We start from the raw sequence: 19,062 nt of genomic DNA on the forward strand, positions 1-19,062 counted from the left end.
TTGTATAGCGCTTTTCTACTCTCCCAGCGTACTCAAAGCGCTCTATACAACATGCCACATTCACCCAATCACACAGCACTGTCTTCTAAGTTTCTTAGTGCTTCCTAACTACCATTCATACACATTCACACTCCGATGAATGCATCGGATACTTGGCATGCAGACTGGAGGAGCCACGGATCGAACCACCAGCCTTCTGATCAGTAGATGACCTGCTCTACCTCCTGAGCTACAGCGACCGCCATGCACTCAAGTACCTTCCTGTGGTAAAGTTTTAATGTACTTGTATTTCCACGTCTACTGAATCATATTTTGCAATGCAAATGTTGTGCTTCGTACTATTTAGATGCCTGGTTACTCTTTATTTTCTTTATTTTACTGTTAAGTAAAAATTCTAAATACTCGTTTAACAACTATTCAGTACAAATCAATGTAACTCTTGTATCACTTGCTGTCATCTGTATGAGGGCACAGGGCTACAGCTTTTCAGACTTCCTGTGGGCCCCATCACTTTTCTGTTAGTCCTCCATTTTCCACGCCATGACATCCCCGACTCTGTTATGTTTGTTGGAGCGTGCTTTGGAGCTGCTCTGCTGAACAGGGGTTAAATTACCCCAAACATCTTTTTTTGCACTACTTCCTCCACAACAAACCGTAATAAGCAAATATCTCTAGCTTGAATCTCCTACTCTTGAAATAAAACTTCCAGAATTTTACTTCACTCAGTTGAAGGAGGTATTAAGCAATTTGCTTAATATTAAAAAGTATTTTTTATTCTATATGTCTCCAACTCTACCCAACAACAGGCTTGCGGTGTTATTTGAAGCCGAAGCCAAACCATTTCCTGGACAACATCTCTGTCAAAGTATCAGATCCCAATCGCTGGAAGCCTCTCAGCATTAATATCACTGTTACAGTCATGGAATCTGCTTTCCTGGAGGAGCTGCGAGAGGGATCGCATTTCTTTCATCTACAGACGGGAGCAGACGTGCGTGCTTACGCATGCAACACACGGCATCCAAAAGACCTGAAACAGAATCACCTGAAAATCTGTGTTTGTACAGGAGAGTGTGCGTCACGGCAAGGGAAGTGCGTGCAGCAGAACACCTGGTGGGGCCTTCACTTTGTGCCAGTCACATTCCCCACACTCTGCAAGAAACACGGACCTTCCCTTTAAATCCTTGAGTGGCCCAAAGGGGGGCTCAGGTCTCTGCTATCGAACAGTTTGGCAGCACAGTGTAGCCTCTCAAATACTATTCCTCCCCCGAAACACTCACACATGCTTACTTTAGACCCTTCGTGTCATTTCAGTGGTGAAAGTTTTCCAAAGCTTTGTTGCTCGTTTTCAAATCTAACTGAAATATAATACATGAATGCATTTAGCAGTTTGCCTAGCAAAGAAAAGCCATACTAGCTTCACATTTAATCTCCCTTCCATATCACTTCTAAAGGAAACTTGAGACACGGCTCAGAGCAAATAAAAATCGAGGAATGTGTTTGGAAACTGCGTCCTGAAAACGGCACGGAAGCTCCCACTGACCAGCTGGGTCAGGAGAAAAATATCGCAATGTGTGTGTTGAGATTCACAGAGCTGGAGGGTTATGGGAAAAGTCATAACCTTGGAAGCTGTACTACTATTGTATATAACCACATCTGGCAGCGTGCATTCTGGGAAGCATGATAGAGGAAGTGGTTTACTTGGTATCGCCTTCCAAGCTCACTTTTGTCTCACAGTACATCCATATCAGCCTGCATTTCCAGGCCCGTTTCCGCCGAGTCACAAACTAACGCAAAAGACGCAGATGAATGTCTGCAGCTTTTTTAATGCCTTTTCCTCCTACAGCAAGAGGAATAAAGTTTGAGGTGCAAAGTCATACTGAAGTATCATGTTCCCATTTCATGCAGTACGCACTTAAAATTTACAAATGAATGCAATTTGGGCCTCCAAGTCTCACCTCCCTGTAAGCGGAACCTATACCCAACAATCCCTCCACACACCCGTCCAAGTCTATTGACACCAAGCATTCATACACTGAGTACTTGAACGAGTGACCTTTTAATTAGGTTAGTCATTTTAGTTGTGTCGGGTGTCCACAGTGATGATGTGATATGAAATACAAGAACACTTCAGAAGTAACACAAGGCTAGATCACTTATGGATAGTTATTTATGCACCGTATGCATACATTGTGTGTTCGTGATATATCCTGATACGTGTTAAAGGCATGTGTATGTGCACTTGTGAAAACTACAGAAAGGAAATGTGCGTTTAAAGTAGTCAACTCTTTTCTTTGAGACAAAAGAACCAGCTGCATCTCAAGGCTCCGTGTCAGATTTGGGGTTTTTTTTGTTTTTTGTTTTTTGTTTTTAATCCTTGCCTCTAGATCAGCGGTCCCCAACCCCCGGGCCTCGGACCGGTACCGGTCCGTGAGTCGTTTGGTACCGGGCCGCGAGAGTTGAGGCTCAGGTGTGAAATGTATGGTTTTCATGGTTTTTATCGGTTTTCAGCGTTATTTTGTTATCTTTTTTATCGTTAACTCAGTTTTCCTGGGTCTTTTCACGTGTGTTATGAATAAATCTTTTTTTCGGTACCGGTACTGGTTTTATTTTGTTGTATTTATCCGCGACACCTTAAAGGCCGGTCCGTGAAAATATTGTCGGGCATAAACCGGTCTGTGAGGCAAAAAAGGTTGGGGACCGCTGTTCTAGATGATGTCAATGAGAGTGGTATTCCTATCATAACTATGTAAGGAACACAGCACTGGCTGTGCATAGTACCCAGCCCAGCAGGCTCTGTTTACAGGCAGCAGCCAGTTAGAGGACAGGTGGCTTAAAGGGAGCTTAAAACAGTCGTTTCAGACTCAGGGTGAACTGAGGGACTGCACCAATGACCAAAGTAAGAGAAAGATTATTTAGAACTGTTAATCATGCAAGTGTTAGAGTTAAAAAAAAAAAAAAAACAACCATTTGGACTGGATTTTATTTAGAGGCAGGTTATAGTAAAATGTAAAATGAATCTAAAATGCAATTTTCTGCTTTTCAAACTGCTTTTGTAGGTCAGGGTTGACTGACTGAGTGAGTGGAGTGAGTGAGTGTGTTTGTGGGGGGGGGGGTGGGGTGGGGGGAATCTGTTTAATGTAATGCTATCCCTCTTTTGAGCCACTGCTCAGTTAGCAGTTGGCCTTAGAGAGACGCCACAGTTTATTTTTCCACACCATTCACACCATTTGGACAACACCAAAATATATTGACCTGTACTTGCCAAAGTGGGTTAAATGTCTTGTTGCATGCCCAATCATACAGGTAAGGAAATCCCAACAGTTGATTCTGTTTATCTGAACACTGCATCACTCATCCAAGTGACTTTTTCAGACTAAAGAAGTCACTTGGAATTAGTGAGGCAACATTTCTCCCACTAAAAATGCCACGTCCAGATGAACAGAATCAGCTTTTTGGGATATTGAGCTGTTTGCAAATAAGATTTTAAATAATTTATCCTACTTCTGGAAATAACTGGATGGATAGCAGAGTAGGTAACCCAGTCTCTGACAAACAGACAAATGGCACAGATCACATATGACAGCCATTACTCTCACCTTGCCAGAGGAATTCATGTCTCAGATCTGGAAAGCTGTGACTTAATGGCAAAGCACAATCAAACTTGTTCCAGGCTTTACTATATATTTCAGCTAAAAAAAACCAAATGCTTTTACTATAACCATCATTTCTGAAAGTAACAGAAAAACACTGACTGCATGTTTGGCATTTTTGCCATCCTATAAACTAATCATCGTGGCTCTTTGCACTGATTGTTCTGTATGTTAATGAATGCACAAAGTTAATACCTGGGGAGACTATTTCAGACACAAAATAAATGTACATCCATCCATCCTCATCCGCTTTATCCGAGATCGGGTCGCGGGGGCAGCAGCCTAAGCAGAGAAGCCCAGACCTCCCTCTCCCCAGCCACCTCCAGCTCATCCAGGGGAACACCAAGGCGTTCCCAGGCCAGCCGTGAGATATAATCTCTCCAGCGTCCTGGGTCTGCCCTGGGCCTCCTCCGGTGGGACATGCCGGAACACCTCACCCAGGAGGCGCCCAGGGGCATCCTTGTCAGATGCCCGAACCACCTCAACTGGCTCCTTTCGATGTGGAGGAGCAGCGGCTCTACTCTGAGCCCCTCCCGGATGGCCGAACTTCTCACCCCATCTCTAAGGGAGAGGCCAGCCACCCTTCGGAGGGTGTACACCATAGACTAAATCCACAGGTTGTCCATTACATTAAATGGGTTGAGATGGCTCTGTAATGACATTTAAAGTGAGCACAGAGAAGGCCTGAGGGAATCTGTGTGGTTAAAAATCAAGGGCTTTCCTTCACTTAGTACTCATCTGAATCTTGTCTTTCAAGAAAAGCTGTTGCAGCATTATAAATCTTGACAGCAAGCTATATCAGCTGCTTTCAAAGTGACGCACCCAGACAACACCCAGCGTTTGAGATTCCTAAATCCCAAACCCTTCACATCTCCAGGAAGTCAAAGGAGGTCAGAAATCAGAGCAAGTTAAGGGCTACGTCTGTTGACCTGATTGCAAACTGTGCAAGATAACAAGTCCCTTAGGTACAAAGAACTGGAGCGTACAGGTGACAAGTAGAGCAGGAGAAATGTGTCCCTGGACTTCACACAAAGAGACGCTTCATTCACAATGACAACACATCATTACCCCATTATAACTGCACTTGCTGACTCTCAGTTTTCCTTTGTATCCTTTGGAAAACGTGTGATCTGTAACACTTCTCACTGTTCATTTAAAACAATACAGAGTACACATTGCTCTTTCTCATGTGACTGATACCACGATCTATGGTACAAATGAGCATCTTCCATACGTCACATGCTTTGAAGAACTGGCTACTTTCTGGGTTTATAAGATGAAATGCTCCCAAAAGTTACAACACTGGTCGACATTTGTAAATGTAATGCAAAGCTGTATACTACTATATGTTTCAATACACAGAAGGAGCAGAGACAGTAGATTAAAGCTTTTATCTTATAGAAATGATGTTTTTGATTGATTAATGATCAACTTTCAGTTTGAGGGGTTTGTGGACATTGTCACATATTTTTTGTAAATCTGAAATAGTCAGTCTTAGAGTTTGAGGACTCGCTTAGTCAAGCAGCCGACATGGGCACAATCAATAACTGTTATAAAAAGGGACTGAGCTTTTACAGCCTAAATAGCCACGTTTTAGGATACTGTCCTCTGCTGCAAGTCATGCTCCCCATAATCATCCTCCAGTCTCTAAATTCAGAGAGCGTGATTTTTCTAATATCAAATTATTGGAACAAATCAAATGTCGAGCAAAAGGTGGAAACTGTGGAAAGAAACGTTTGAGTCAAAATTGGTCACTTGGTGAGTCAGTGAGTTAGCTCAGCAACCGCAGCAGCTCACGAACTAGTCCTGCGAGTATAGTTACTAAATTAAAAAGCATCTAGAAGTTGTCTACATGAAAACTCACCGACCGTGGGTCAGGTATTCTGAATGTAACAACTGTCCGCTTTCATTTGTTTTACATTATAGGTTTTGGGCTGCATGTTCAATCTGAAAGGATCATCTACTGAAATTTTGTTGGACACAGACTAAAGGACTAACTAACACTTGTTATCTGCACTTCTTACCAAGTATAGTTTAGTGGTGTAGTAGTAATGCTAGTGTATACAACGGACTTTACCAGGGCAGGCAACCCAAGTGGCATATTTGGCAGCTTATCACTTGTGGAGTTTTGTTGTTGTACCTTTAAAAAAAAAAACAAAAAAACAAAAAAAAAAACAACAACTGTCAGAGAATGATACCATTTGCAGTCAGTTTACAGAGGGAGAGTGCTTTTGCTTTTATTTTGAAAGTTTCATTGTCTCAGTATAATTCAAGAGCAGATCTTGTCATGTGTTAAGACTCGAACTAGAACCCAGCACCTGCATCAGGGGGAGAACCGATCCCTGCACCTCATCAAAACTGGAGCAGAACGCGACCGCTGCAGCCGGGGTTCGTTCTCAACATAAGAGTTTCGCTTGAGAGGCAGCTAAATATACTGCACCATTATTTATTCATCACAAATTCATTTGCAAATAAAATATTTCCAGGAAACTTTGTTCCCTCCCACCTTTGGGAACAAAGAGTTTGTGTTTTTGTGGAATAGGATACTTACAGAAACCAAAGTTAGACGTTTACATTTTATGCTTTTTGTAAAAGATTAATTGGAAACTCACTGACAGAATGACAAAGATGTATATTAAACCCAGTCTCCAACCGTGAGTGACAGATGAGGTGTTCAAACCTATTTTAATAATCTGCCACAAACAGTGGAAAAAGATTAACCTTTTCAGTTGTAGGTCACGAGATTTCGTTTGAAAAAATTAATCACTTGCCACGTAACAGAACTGTAGTTGTGTAAAGTCAATGGCCTGTCCAAGAGTGCTTATGTGCACATGTCTGAGAGAAGGATCAAAGCTGAGTCAACAAGTTTCTACCCAGACAGACTGGATGCCAAAACAGAGCGAGAAAAGACAGGGAAAAATACAAACGGAGTGTGGAGTTCAGAGAACTGAAATTTATGGAATTTGAATCTGATTGGAGTGCAGGACTTGGCCAGGAGACAGCAGCAGGGATTGGTTATGAAAACAGGAAATATGAACAGCTGGAACGTGTGGACCTGCTGTCTTCTCAGAGACGCATCACACAAAAAGTGACTGCATCAGACCCTACACTAGCACAAAATGATCACAAATGAGTGAAAATTAAATAATGAAAGGACAAACACCTCTTAAAATATTACAGTTTAAGAGACACAAGCTAAAGCCATTAAAATGACCACACTAAACAGTGTCAATAAAACCTCCAGATGAAGATTTGATTTATTGCAGGGTTCCTGGATCCAACTGCATTTGGCTTACATTAGTATCATTTCTAGCCATTCATTTAGTAAGAACTCTGAGCCAGTGAACTGAGCTCAACCTTCTGACTACGTAAGACTTGAAGGGCAATTTACAAGGAAAACAATTTCCCTTCTTCCTCCCATGAACCACTCGCAGCCTTCTGTATTTCTAGTGCATTGTTAGCCTAAATCGCTGCTATAAGATCAACAGATTGAATCCGTCATAATGATAACAATTGCTGCATGGGGATCCAAAGAATCATCACATCAGTCCCCTGACCTAGGAACAAAAGAAATCTATCATTTTAAAATAACTCGTTGTTTTCATTGCTGTCCACATAAATTTATCAGCTGCCCTTTAAACTTGTTGCACTCTAATTTCTTAAAATGTACTTTTGCTTCAGCTGGAATTTCAACTCATTTCCTCCCTTTTCCAGATCCTTAACATAATATTAATTTAAAAAAAAAAAAAAAAAAAATACATAGAAGTAGTGCTACATCTTGCCTATTATATAAGTATATATGATTATAATTTACACATTCCTTTATATCCCTGGACATAGCCACTCCAAAAATCACTCATTGTGTTTGGAATCTGCATTTGGAAGTCTCAACATCAGCATTTTCACCATTTTGGAGCCCGAAGTAACCATATTTAGTTATCAGCTAACACTAGCAAGATGCATCCATAAATTGTGTAGCTGCAACACAGAGCAGTGCACCAGCTAGTAGAAGGTGAGCTACTATAGCACAGAGGAAGCTAACATCAAAGGGTTACCATCTTTTGTTGAGCTCTTTTTATTATGTGGCCTCCTATTTCACATAAGCCTAGTTTGTTAGTATAAGAGGAAAAGAGACCCAGGAAGCAGCCAACTGAAGCCAAAAACACAAATTAACAACCCTGTGCTTTTTCCTCACATTATTGTCGTTAGGACAAAAACAGACAAATTTGCACAAGAGACATGAGACGGCTAACAAGGAGACAATGTGTGTGTGTGTGTGTGTGTGTGTGTGTGTGTGTGTGTGTGTGTGTGTGTGTGTGCAGTTCAGACCTGTCCTATAGTAAGAAGTTGGTTTAGATTTTCATTTTACTCTTTACTCTCACTCAGCAGACCCTTTCTGTACTTTTCTTTAGTTCTTCAAAGTCATTGCTGTTCACGCTGCTAAATGCCTTTCACAGGGACAATATCTTATAGGCACATCAATTTAGCCCACATCTGAAAACGACACACCCATACTTAACCTACAGATAAGGAGCTCAAAGGGGGGCCAAACTCTTCGTCAGCTACATATTTGGTATCCTCTGGGTGGTGGACCACAGCACAGTGAAGTGGGTCATTATGTAAAAGTACAGGATAAAGGCAAAAAGGTATTTGTGCATTTGTGCAAGTAGACCTTCAAGTGTAAAATGAGTTAAATTAAGCAAAAATATAAAGACAAAGTTTTACATTGTTAAGCTCTTTAACAAAGATACATGGAGATACTGGAGATTCTGCTGCAACTTGGATCATGTGATCTGACTATTCTGTCATTGGGTAAGTTATACATGTAATTCATGTAATTTTAAATGTCCACCAAGCAACAACTCTGAGGGCTACAAAATTAAGCCAGAAGTGCCAAAAACATTAGATCCTAGAATGGCCACTTGAGGCTTTTCGAGTGCCCACCTCCAAAGCTGAAAAATAAAGCCAAAAGCTACAATTGTTCTTCAGTTTTTTAATTAGCCAAAAGCCTAACGCTACAACTATTATGCTAGCGTATGTACTTTATTAGACAACTCTTCCTGTTAACCATTTTAACATTAGAAAAAGGGGGGAAAAAAAGGGAGAAAAACAATCTATAAAGCAGTTAAACAAAGGAATAAAGAACCAAGCAAAGGGTTAAAGGGTTAAAAAGGTTCAATTTAAATCTGTGCTGTCAACAAGCACTGTCCTACTGTATGCAGAGCTTCTATCAACCCACGCTTAAAAATTAGTAGCAGTCCATTTACCCTGTGCAACATCTCACCTCCCACTGTGTGAGTTTCTGGCAGAAACCCTGCACATCCATCTTTTATGTACAGTTTATGTTTTTTACAACCTTCCAAGGACAACCACAGGAAGAACAATGAGGTTAACACATATCCTAGCACACAGTCGACAGCTCTCAGGTTCCAACTGTGATCTTGAGCATGGGTGTTCTGTCAGTCAGACCTATAACTGTACAGGACAACATGTGACCCCTCACTGCCATGTTTGCATTCCTCACCTACATGAAGCCCACAGGCTTCATGGGATACATGATTACACAATCCTGTGTCGCAGCAAGTTTGATTGACAATGAGTAAATTAACAAGAATGTATCAAAACAATTGTTACGCATCTTCACACACAAAATTATTGAGCTTGTTCCAACACAGAATAGTTTCTATTAGTAGATCTGGTAAGCAGAGACTCCCCAGTAAGAAAAGTGTGTTACATTTTCAGGTTTATAACTGCACATCTGAAACTACTGCTTCCTGTTGCATCTCATAACTTCTTACATTCCCCAGTGTCCTCCTTAAATATTGTATTTTTAATAGTGCACTGTATTTTAATACAGTCCAGGCCACATGTGTCAGAGATACTAAAAACTGTGTTTCTTGAGATATTATACACACGCTTCTCACAGCTTAAGAATTTCACTTCTATAAGTTACCACAATGAAACCAATAGTGAACACAAAGCAGAGGGGCCACATGAGGAACTGGGACTGCTGTGGAGGGCCATACCAAGAAGCTGAACTCAGTTCTGCTCAATAATAATTGCATCTCTACACATTTATTCATGTATTTTTGGCCCATTTGACAAATTCAGTTGCCCTTCCAGCTCTAAGGATACAGCTGAACTTTTACAGCATAACTTACCTGACGGTAAATTTCAGTTATATAGCATTTCGAGTTTCACAAAAATTGTATTCGTTTCAGTCGGCAGCAGAGTTACAAACTGAAAGCAGGATAACAAAGTGCCACGAAAAAAAAAAAAAAAAAAAAATCATATAAGAGTCCAGCAGACTGTTAGGCTCAGAGGATTGTGTCACCCTATTGATTGGTCATCGTATCTAAGAGATAGAGATTTATTTGCAAATTAATATTTTCCTTTTTTTCAGGAAGTCTCAGTGAATTCAAAAGAGCCAGATATACTGACCAAAAGTATTCAGGAAAAAAAACATGAATACAATCGGACCCATCATTATTCCCTCTTCTCCTTACAGATGAAAAAAGGAACTACGTAAGGAAGAAAAAGGAAGTAAGATTTGCATCCAGTCTGGCTCATCACATGTAAATAAGGCAGCTGAAAGCTCCAGATACCCACAATTCAAATGCATGCAAATCCCTCCAGATTCACATGTACAGAAAAAGCAAAGTCACAAACCAAAATCAGATAGCACACCTGCTCTCAAACTCAGGCCGATGGGTTAGCGCCATCGTCACACTTAGCAAACTACTAACAGACCAAAATACAGAAAATGTTTTTGCAAAAAAAAATTGCAAAGATTTAGACTTTAAGTCAGGAGTGAAAAATCTCTGTGGAGGAATGCAAATAACTATTTTCTAATCTCTTTAAAAAGATGCAGAGATATTTTAAAGGAAATTTTTTAAGCTACCTACAATTTTACAAAGGTTGACTGGGTCTGCATGTGAATGAAGCACTAAGATAATACCCAGCAGCAGTAACCAACTACTACATAATCCACATGATTTACTTGTTTACTTTTACTTCAGTGTTTCAGTACAAAAGAGCCGATTCTTTAGAGCTGATTAAAACTCAAAAGCTGTTATTCAGTGTAAACAAGTTACATTTTGTACATACCATAAAGTGAAGAATGACACGGGCTCCGAGAACTCTGAATGAGTTCTGCTCCTCAGATTTAACAGGGATATATATCAGGAGCAAGATAAAGTCTGTATTCAACAGCCAGTCAATTTTCAGAGTTGAATTTGAAGAGCTGAAATTTCCTTTTAGGGATTTACTATACCACACTGGGTTTGTTTCTGTACATACAATCTACTAATAAGGGCATCGTGTTGTTAGTCATCTTTGGTACAAAGGTTGCGCCGAACAACAGGGGAGTGTTCGAACACTCGGTAAACAGCAATAAAACTAATGTCACTGTAAAAGGAAAGTCTTAGTGACCTAAATTGCCTAAATTGGTATTGCTGAGACCATCGCAACATGTTCTGTGACATCAGGTGCTTTATTGACAAGGAACAACACAAAGGTGGTTGAAGGTAGTAGCGGGAAACGGCCTTTTGTTATGGAGTCTTATGGACGACTGAAAGTCTTCTTCGCCATGCAAACAATTCAGCTTCAGCTAATCTGACTTTTATTTACCTTCTTCTTCCTCCCATCTTCTAAAAGTGTAACTGTAAATGAGATCAGTAGCAATTATTCCTCGGTGTGGAATCTTACACAGATACTTGATCAATTTACATGATGTAACATGTCAGAAATATGCCCAGCAGCAGAAGCGCCAACAATAGCAGGGAGTTTACAGAGTGTAAACTGTAGTATTTATACAGCACTTGTATTTATACAGCACTTGTCTCAAAAGGGGAAACCCTGTGATGTGATGAGCTAAGCTAAGTGAGTTCAGCTGATAAACCTGCATGCATGTGGATGTTGATGATTGCACAAGCTTTGTGTCAGACCAGGTGGCAGTGTAATTCAGCGTGCATCACAACAGCAAAACTTGCTCAAGAACTGCGTGAAAACCAAAAAGATCTCAATCTGATCAACACTGTGAGATGTGCTGGAAAAACAACTCTATGCAAGTCCCACCTCGCAACTGAAGCTGCCCTCACACTCAACTGCTATCTGAAAAAGAGGACATATCTAATGAATGTTTTCACCGACTGCAGCAGATTGCGCTCTTGGATAGTCACAGAGCACTAACGACTGATACAGTCCACTACACAAGCACAGACTGCATATATAAAAAGGTGGCTATAGGTCTGAAGTGTGAAGCTTACATGGAAGTGCCTCCAAACTTGCATTCTTTTTAATGGCCAGCAGGGGGCGACTCCAAAAAATAATTCGTCGGAAGAAGTCTGAGAAACGGCCCTTTGATTGGCTCACTTAGTTAATACTTTCCTGATAAGTTTAAGGGCTAAATCAACGGTTTTATTTAATTAAAGAATCATGAATGCATGCCATTTTGTAAATCGTGGACACAGAAAGGAAGATTAACCAGCTAACAATGTGTCAGACACATTAGCCAATGTGGGCTGTACTGGGTTTCTCAGTTAAGAACTGCCTCAGGCTTGTGCCGTCTTGTTTCAAAACACCAAAAACCAACAGCTAAAACCAAGTGGGTGGCTTCAAGTTGGCCACGTCCATCACAACACAAAACAACACTGGAAATTCTGCCAGTGGGCAATCCCACAAATAAAGAGCAAATACGTAATGTCACAACATGAATTTAGCATGTTGTGAAAAGGTTTCGAAATAAGGAGTTTCTTTGCACTGAAACTGGTCTGAACTGGGAAAAGAAAAAAAGAAAGTAAAGAATTACATAAAGTAATCACACATGGAGAATTAAAAATCCATTTCCCAACTCAAGCCTGCTTCAAGTAAAACTTTGCCACCTTTAGCTGATAAAAAATAAACAGAAGCGCCTTCAAGTAAATTTGGTACCCACAAGTCAAAAGTTTTAGTGTCAAAAGTTGGGAACCAAAGAAACATTTTTACATTTACCATAATATTACTTATGTTATATGTACACCTAATAATAGTATATTTGTGGAATTTCCTGCCTTCTTATTGGGGTTGGGACCATCAGTTGTGTTGTGGAGAAGTCAGGTTGGTTCACAGCCAACAGCCCTATTTGACAACTGTTAGAATTCATATTATGGCAAGAACCAATCGGCTAAGTAAAGAGAAACGACAGTCCATCATTACTTTAAGAACTTGGTCAAATAGCTACTAAGAAACCATGAAAAGCAACAAGCAGAAGAGATTTGTTTGGGCCAAGAAACACAAGGAAATACATTAGACCAAAGCAAAGCTGTGCTTTGGTCTAATGAGTCCAAATTTGAGATCTTTTGTTCCACCTGCCGTGTCTTTGTGTGACACAGAAAAGGTGACCGATGGTCTCTACATGCATGGTTCCCATCGTGAAGCATGGAGGAGGAGGTGTGATGGTGTAGGGGTGCTTTGCTGGTGACGCTGTTGGGGATTTACTCAAAATTGAAGGCTACCACCACAGCATCCTGCAGTGACACGCAAACCATCCCATCTGGTTTGCGTTTAGTTGGACCATCATTTAACATTCAGCAGGGCAATGACCCCAAACACATCTCCAGGCTGCATATGGGCTATTTGACCAAGAAGGCGAGTGATGAGGTGCTGGATCAGATAGCCTGGCCTCCACAGTCACCTGACCCAAACCCAGATTATTTGGGATGAGATGGTACACAGAGTGAAAGCAAAAGGGCCAGCAAGTGCTCAGCATCTCTGGGAACTCCTTCAAGACTGTTGGAAACCCATTTCAGGTTTTCAGGACCTCATCAAGCTCATCAAGAGAAAGCCAAGAGTGTGCAAAGCAGTAATCAAAGCAAAGGGTGGCAATTTTCAAGAATAAAGCATGTTTTGAGTCATTTCACACTTTTTGTTTACTACATAATTCCATGTGCGTTCATTCATAGCTTTGATGCCTTCAGTGAGAATCTACAGTGTAAGTAGTCGTGAAAATAAAAAAATAAATAAATAAACCATTAAATGAGAAGGTGTGTCCAAACTTCAGACTGGTTGTGTACATGTTTAGCCTGATCAAAATGTGCAAACACAGAGATTCTCTTCAGTTTACTTCTTACAAACATTTTAGCAAAACATTTCTCTTCCTATGTTTGTTCATCTTTTCCTGGGCAACACCAACAGCACTGACTCTCAGTTGCAAATAGTGAAGATGTTTTTCAGAAGTCTTAAGAGATGACTTGCTTTGACTGGTTCTTAAGAATTAAGACTGGAAGCGCGACACACAGTGCATGACTTTATTTCCCAACTGTAAACACAGACTGGGCTTGATCAGTCGTCACATCCAAATCGCATTCACAATCGGCCCGACAGTCGTTAAATGTGCGCCCAGCTTTAGAGGACTTAAAGGATCTACTGCTAATGTCTCGGTGCCTGATACCACAGCAGACCATCAGAGAGCTTGCTGAAAGCTGTTATTGCACAAAGGGGACCCACGCAATTTTAAGGAGGCGGTTATATTAAAAGAGTGCTGTACATCACAAATGAATGAAAAATGTCAAACTGAAATGTTACCTATCTATGCCACTTATCCTTCTAACTATTATTGTACAATTAGCTCACAAGTAGAGCATCACAGATGAGTCACATCTTAGTGGTGAGTCGAGCCTGATTCAGTCCCAAAGGCTACTGCAAATTGGCTTCAATGCCATATGTTTGTTTGGACTGAGCAAGGTTTTAATTGGTTCGTGTGAGCCCTGAAATCAAACCCTTAATCCTCACGGGATTAACACCGCACACTGTAGAGGTTTAAGGCTTGATTATGTCCACAACTTGCAGGCAGTTGTGACATTAAATGCCAGACAGTATGTCCACATTGAAAAGGAAGTGAATGACAAGCTTTCAGTAAATTATTTGAAAGGGTCCAACATTAAAGCATCTGTAGACATGATAACGCTGCAGTGAATACTAACTTCTACAGATTTTAAATGGGTCTAGAGTAAATTTAAGACCACAGCTTATGGAAGGATTTAGACCCATATGTCCTGCAGAGGTATAGGATTTTGCAGGCTAAGAATTAGACCTGTGGACTGCTGCTGTACAGTATGCTAGCCCTGCCAAACTTAGCTCTGTGTTATAAGGCAACTCCAACCTCAAGAACCACACAGCTCTGAACTTTGACTGGAAATAAGATAAAAAGCTTTGGAGCTAAAAAAAAATAAATAAAGGCATGAAAGTGAAAAAAAATTGTCACAGTTACCACCAATATCAGTCCAAACCTACAAGCTGTAGGCCACATTCTTTAGTAATCTTAAATATCATGCGCTTAACAAATGTAAGTTCTCAGCATAACCTTAGAAAAACCCTCTGACACACAAACTAAAGTTGGCCTCTCTCATTTGATAGCAGCACCTCTGGTGAGCCAGTGACAGTGACGCCCAGCTCCCTGGTGTATTTTTGTCTCGCTGCCCCCCGTAGCTGATACGTGCAGTGCCACCCCCTTATAAGTCAAATGTTCATTCCAGGAAGTGAACGCTTGTGCAACTGCTTTTTTCCTTTCCCCACTGGCATCAGGGGAAAAAGGAAACACCAGTTTAAAAAGGGCTGAGATTAACATCTGAAGGGTTGGCATCAGGATGTGAAGATGAAAGTCTATGGAAGTTTTTTTTCCATAGACCGTTACTGTCACATTCAGGTCAGTTAGGATTTACTGAAAGAAAAAGAATCTCTGCCAAGGCCATAAAAAGGTAATCTAAACAATGAATGACAAATTTCAGTGCCACCAATTAAAGGACAAAAGGTTAAAGGTTTTCATTTTTTAAAATCTCCCAGTAGGCCAAGGGCAAAACCAGCATTCACGTATAATACTTCTTCACACTATGAAGCCCAATACAGTGGAATTGGACTCCCAATGTAGGACAAGAGACTCTCTAAAGAGGCAGCTAACAACCACAACAGCAACCGTCCAGCAAACCAACCAGAGGGGCAACAGGAGAGGGAAAGGGTGGGGAAAAAGAAGCAAGTGGATTGTCCACTAATAATTTAAAAAGGATAAAATGTTAAACCGGGAAACCCAGTAGAAGCAAAGCAAGGTCTATGTGTGGAGAAGGTTCACAAAGATGTTCAGCTTCACATCAGAGGTAGTAACCAGCAAAGAAATGAGATGCATTATTAACTTTTTTTAATGTAGCAAAATGGTAAATGGGTAATGGGCTCATATAGAGTCATTCAATCCTATATTTGTCACATGCAAAGTTACACGTACATGTTGTGTGTTACATACAGTTACATGCAGTGAAATTGTTCCCCTTCCGACCATACGTACATAGCACAAACATGACATTGGGAAGACCGGTCGGAGTGAGGTAGAATGGTAAGAAAAACAATGAAAATGCACAACATCAGGGACAAGAGGAGAAAAAAAGAGAACTCTACTCAACATGAAGATTCAAAGCACTTTATGTAACTTTCCTCATTCACACATTTACAAAAGCACTTGTTTCCCCTATGCTTTTTCTACGCAAGTGCTTTCTATCCAGCTTTCACAGCGCAACTTGGGGTTAGTATCTTACCCAAGGGTATTTGGCCTGGAGGAGCCAGAGATCAAACCACCAACCTTGCAGTTAGTATATGACCTTCTCTACAGCCACCACTGTGCACTGTAGCTCAGGAGTGTGCTCGTTAGAGCAAAAGGATACACACAGCATGTATGAGTAACATAAAACATTCATTTAGTTTGTTGGTAACAGATTTGAGTCAGCTGCTGTAGGCAGTACAGAGTGTGGAAATGCTGAATTTAAAATTGGGTTTCCTTGTTCAGCAGACAAAAACACCAACAATAAAAAAAACTGAAAGATTGAGAACAAAGCAAAATGTGAGATTCAAAACAAATACCAAATAATAATTTGCCTCGTCTATACAGAGGTTTGTTTGTTTTGTTTTTTTAAAATTTACCCACCACCTGTGACGGACCCAGCCAATGATATTGGTAAATGCTATCTTATCTGCTGCTAAGCCAATATCAGTCAGCAAAGCTAACAACATGAAAGCGCTTCAAGTGCTCAACCGAGTACAAAGACACCATATTAAGTACCAGGCTACCTCACCATCAGCTAATTTATCAGTGCATTTTCCACTTAATGTTGCCACTGGGATGTCTGTACAACTTGATGTGGTTGCAGACGGGCCGTGGTTCCTACTGATGTGACAATCTAAACTCCTGCTGTGGAGTTTGTTTCGTTTCACCTGAAATCAACTCTTTTCTGAAGTTCAGCACAGGAGCACAGCCAACAACAAATATTTTCCTCCCTGCCATTACTTGTGTTCAGAACAGTCATTTAGGATTTATCTAATTCCTGCATCTCTGACCTTTTAGGTCTCCATGGTGACCAAGCTGCTTCTGACCAACACTCACATTAAAAGCTGTAAGCTACTTGCAATAGGTGCTACCAACAGCGTATGAAAAGTTGGCTCCCAGCTTTGTTTTTCTCCTCAAGTCCAGCAACAGAGAACAGTCTCTTCACACCATGGCGTGGTTATGTAAAAATGGAGCATAAATCTTTATTGTAATGATACTAATCCACTTTTTTTTTTTAAGAAGAATAAACTGAGTGTAATTCTGTCCAACTACTGAAACATTAACCCACAACAACGGGGAGGTTCTCAAATGAAATTAACCATTGGTCCCGATTGAATTTCACATCAGAGGATATAAGGAAAAACACGTCACCGCTTAAAACTACAAGTTTTAATGCACCTACACTTGTTGGAAACTTCAGCAAATTAGTAAGCCTCTTTCCTGTATCTCTGATGGGAGAAGTTTGCATATGTTAGTCTCCACTATGGGATGAGATTAGAAACTTCTCTGCTTTCCACAATATAGAGCCTTGCAAAGGCTCTTGCTCAAACTCAGTTGTAAAACCTCAAATTTAATGTCTTTCTGGCTATAAATAATTGCAACAAGAGAGAGAGAAAGAAAAAGATAAAGATAGCAAACGTCATAGATACGGTATTTAATTGATGTATGGAAATTGTGCTCATTCATATAAATGCATTCAAATGTTAAAGAGCAGTTCTATAACAGCCATGCGCATTATCCACCGGTCTCACAGGCTCACGTAACATTTATTTTCTCGACAGATTTCAAAATAAAAGTTTAACTTCTTCCCTTTTTCAGATTCTCGGTGATTTGAGCTTGTTCTTGGCATGCCACCTGTTGCGTGCTTGGAACGTGTTAAGTTGCAGCAAATGCTAAATAACTTACCAACAGCAGCAAAGCCCCATAAAGGAGGGGGCTCAAGATCCGACTTGTCAGCAAAGTCACCAAAATACAACCCCGTGTTAACCTGCCATGCCCGTGTGTGTGTCTGTGTGTGTGTGTGTGTGGTAATAGTGTGGGACTGTTGCTAAATAAATGAATAAATAAATATCCTGCAGTTTATTACCAGCACCTTTAGGGCATTAAACACAAAGTAAGGAAGAATGTGTGGGGTGAATGTTAAACATACGAGGCGTTTAAAACCAGCATTCGTGATTAGCGCTCAGTGGTGCGTTCGCTGTCAGATACTCACACCGGAGACTCAATGAAGCCCAGCGGCCGGTGAAATGTCAGAGGTCCCGCCGCAGTCCTCCACGGCTAACAACGCTCAGCTTTCGGCCGTGGAGACACGGCTTTATGTACTCCGTGGGCGGTTAACTGTGCAGCGCGTCCGTGTCTGCGACCTGCTCCTCACAGCACAGTCACCGTATCAGCACCAATCCCCGCGACGAGCGTCTAGTTAAGAGCGAGACTACAGCGCGAGGTTAGCACTTCCGGTTAATGTTTCCCCCACACACACTAAAACCTGAACTAGGCAACTTGGAAAGAGATTCATTACACAGAAGTGTGAAGTTCACTGTTACTCTCCGAATTTAAAACATTTAAAAATAAACATTTAATAACTTCAACAACCCTAACGATGTGAGCTCCACTTTAATATAACATAATATGAAAATACTGCAGGGTCCTCCTAATGAAAAAAAAAAAAACTTTTTTCTTTTTATGCAAATGTACTGTTTATAAGGTTGGGGAAACCTGCAGTCAGCTGAGACTGAAGAAGTCACTTGGATGAGTGACGAAACGTTTCTCCCACTGAAAACGCTACGTCCAGATGAACAGAATCAACTTTTTTTCTTTTGTTTGTAATATCTTCTGCCACAGTCTGTCCGAGCTGGTTTTAAAAATATATATAAAATTACATTCTTGTTTCATTTTGCATCATATATGGAAATAAATGGTTGAATGGGCTGCTACTGGCACGTTTCTACTCAGTTTGACCAAATCAAATACAAATTCAAGTCTCCTTTACCCTATAATACACACACATTCATACAGGGCTTTTATCTAACATTTACTCACACTCTGATGGATACACTGAGTTGCATA

General features: G+C 40.7%; 1 protein-coding gene across 6 annotated transcripts in view; it reads right to left on the reverse strand.

Annotated features, from left to right (window-relative positions):
- Positions 1-18,457, reverse strand: part of mical2b (microtubule associated monooxygenase, calponin and LIM domain containing 2b) — a 63,010-nt gene extending 44,553 nt beyond the window's left edge. For 4 of the 6 annotated variants that reach the window (XR_005613777.1, XM_031738368.2, XM_039614813.1 and 1 more), the window contains exon 1: positions 18,209-18,456. The gene's annotated coding sequence lies outside the window, so the exon portion shown is untranslated. Of the gene's footprint in view, positions 1-18,208 lie in introns of all 6 variants that reach the window. The other 2 variants (XM_039614816.1, XM_039614815.1) reach the window with 2 other exon arrangements.
- Between the last annotated feature and the right edge of the window lie 605 nt (positions 18,458-19,062).

The sequence above is a fragment of the Oreochromis aureus genome, linkage group 7, assembly GCF_013358895.1.
Source record: "Oreochromis aureus strain Israel breed Guangdong linkage group 7, ZZ_aureus, whole genome shotgun sequence".
NCBI classification, from domain to species: domain Eukaryota; kingdom Metazoa; phylum Chordata; class Actinopteri; order Cichliformes; family Cichlidae; genus Oreochromis; species Oreochromis aureus.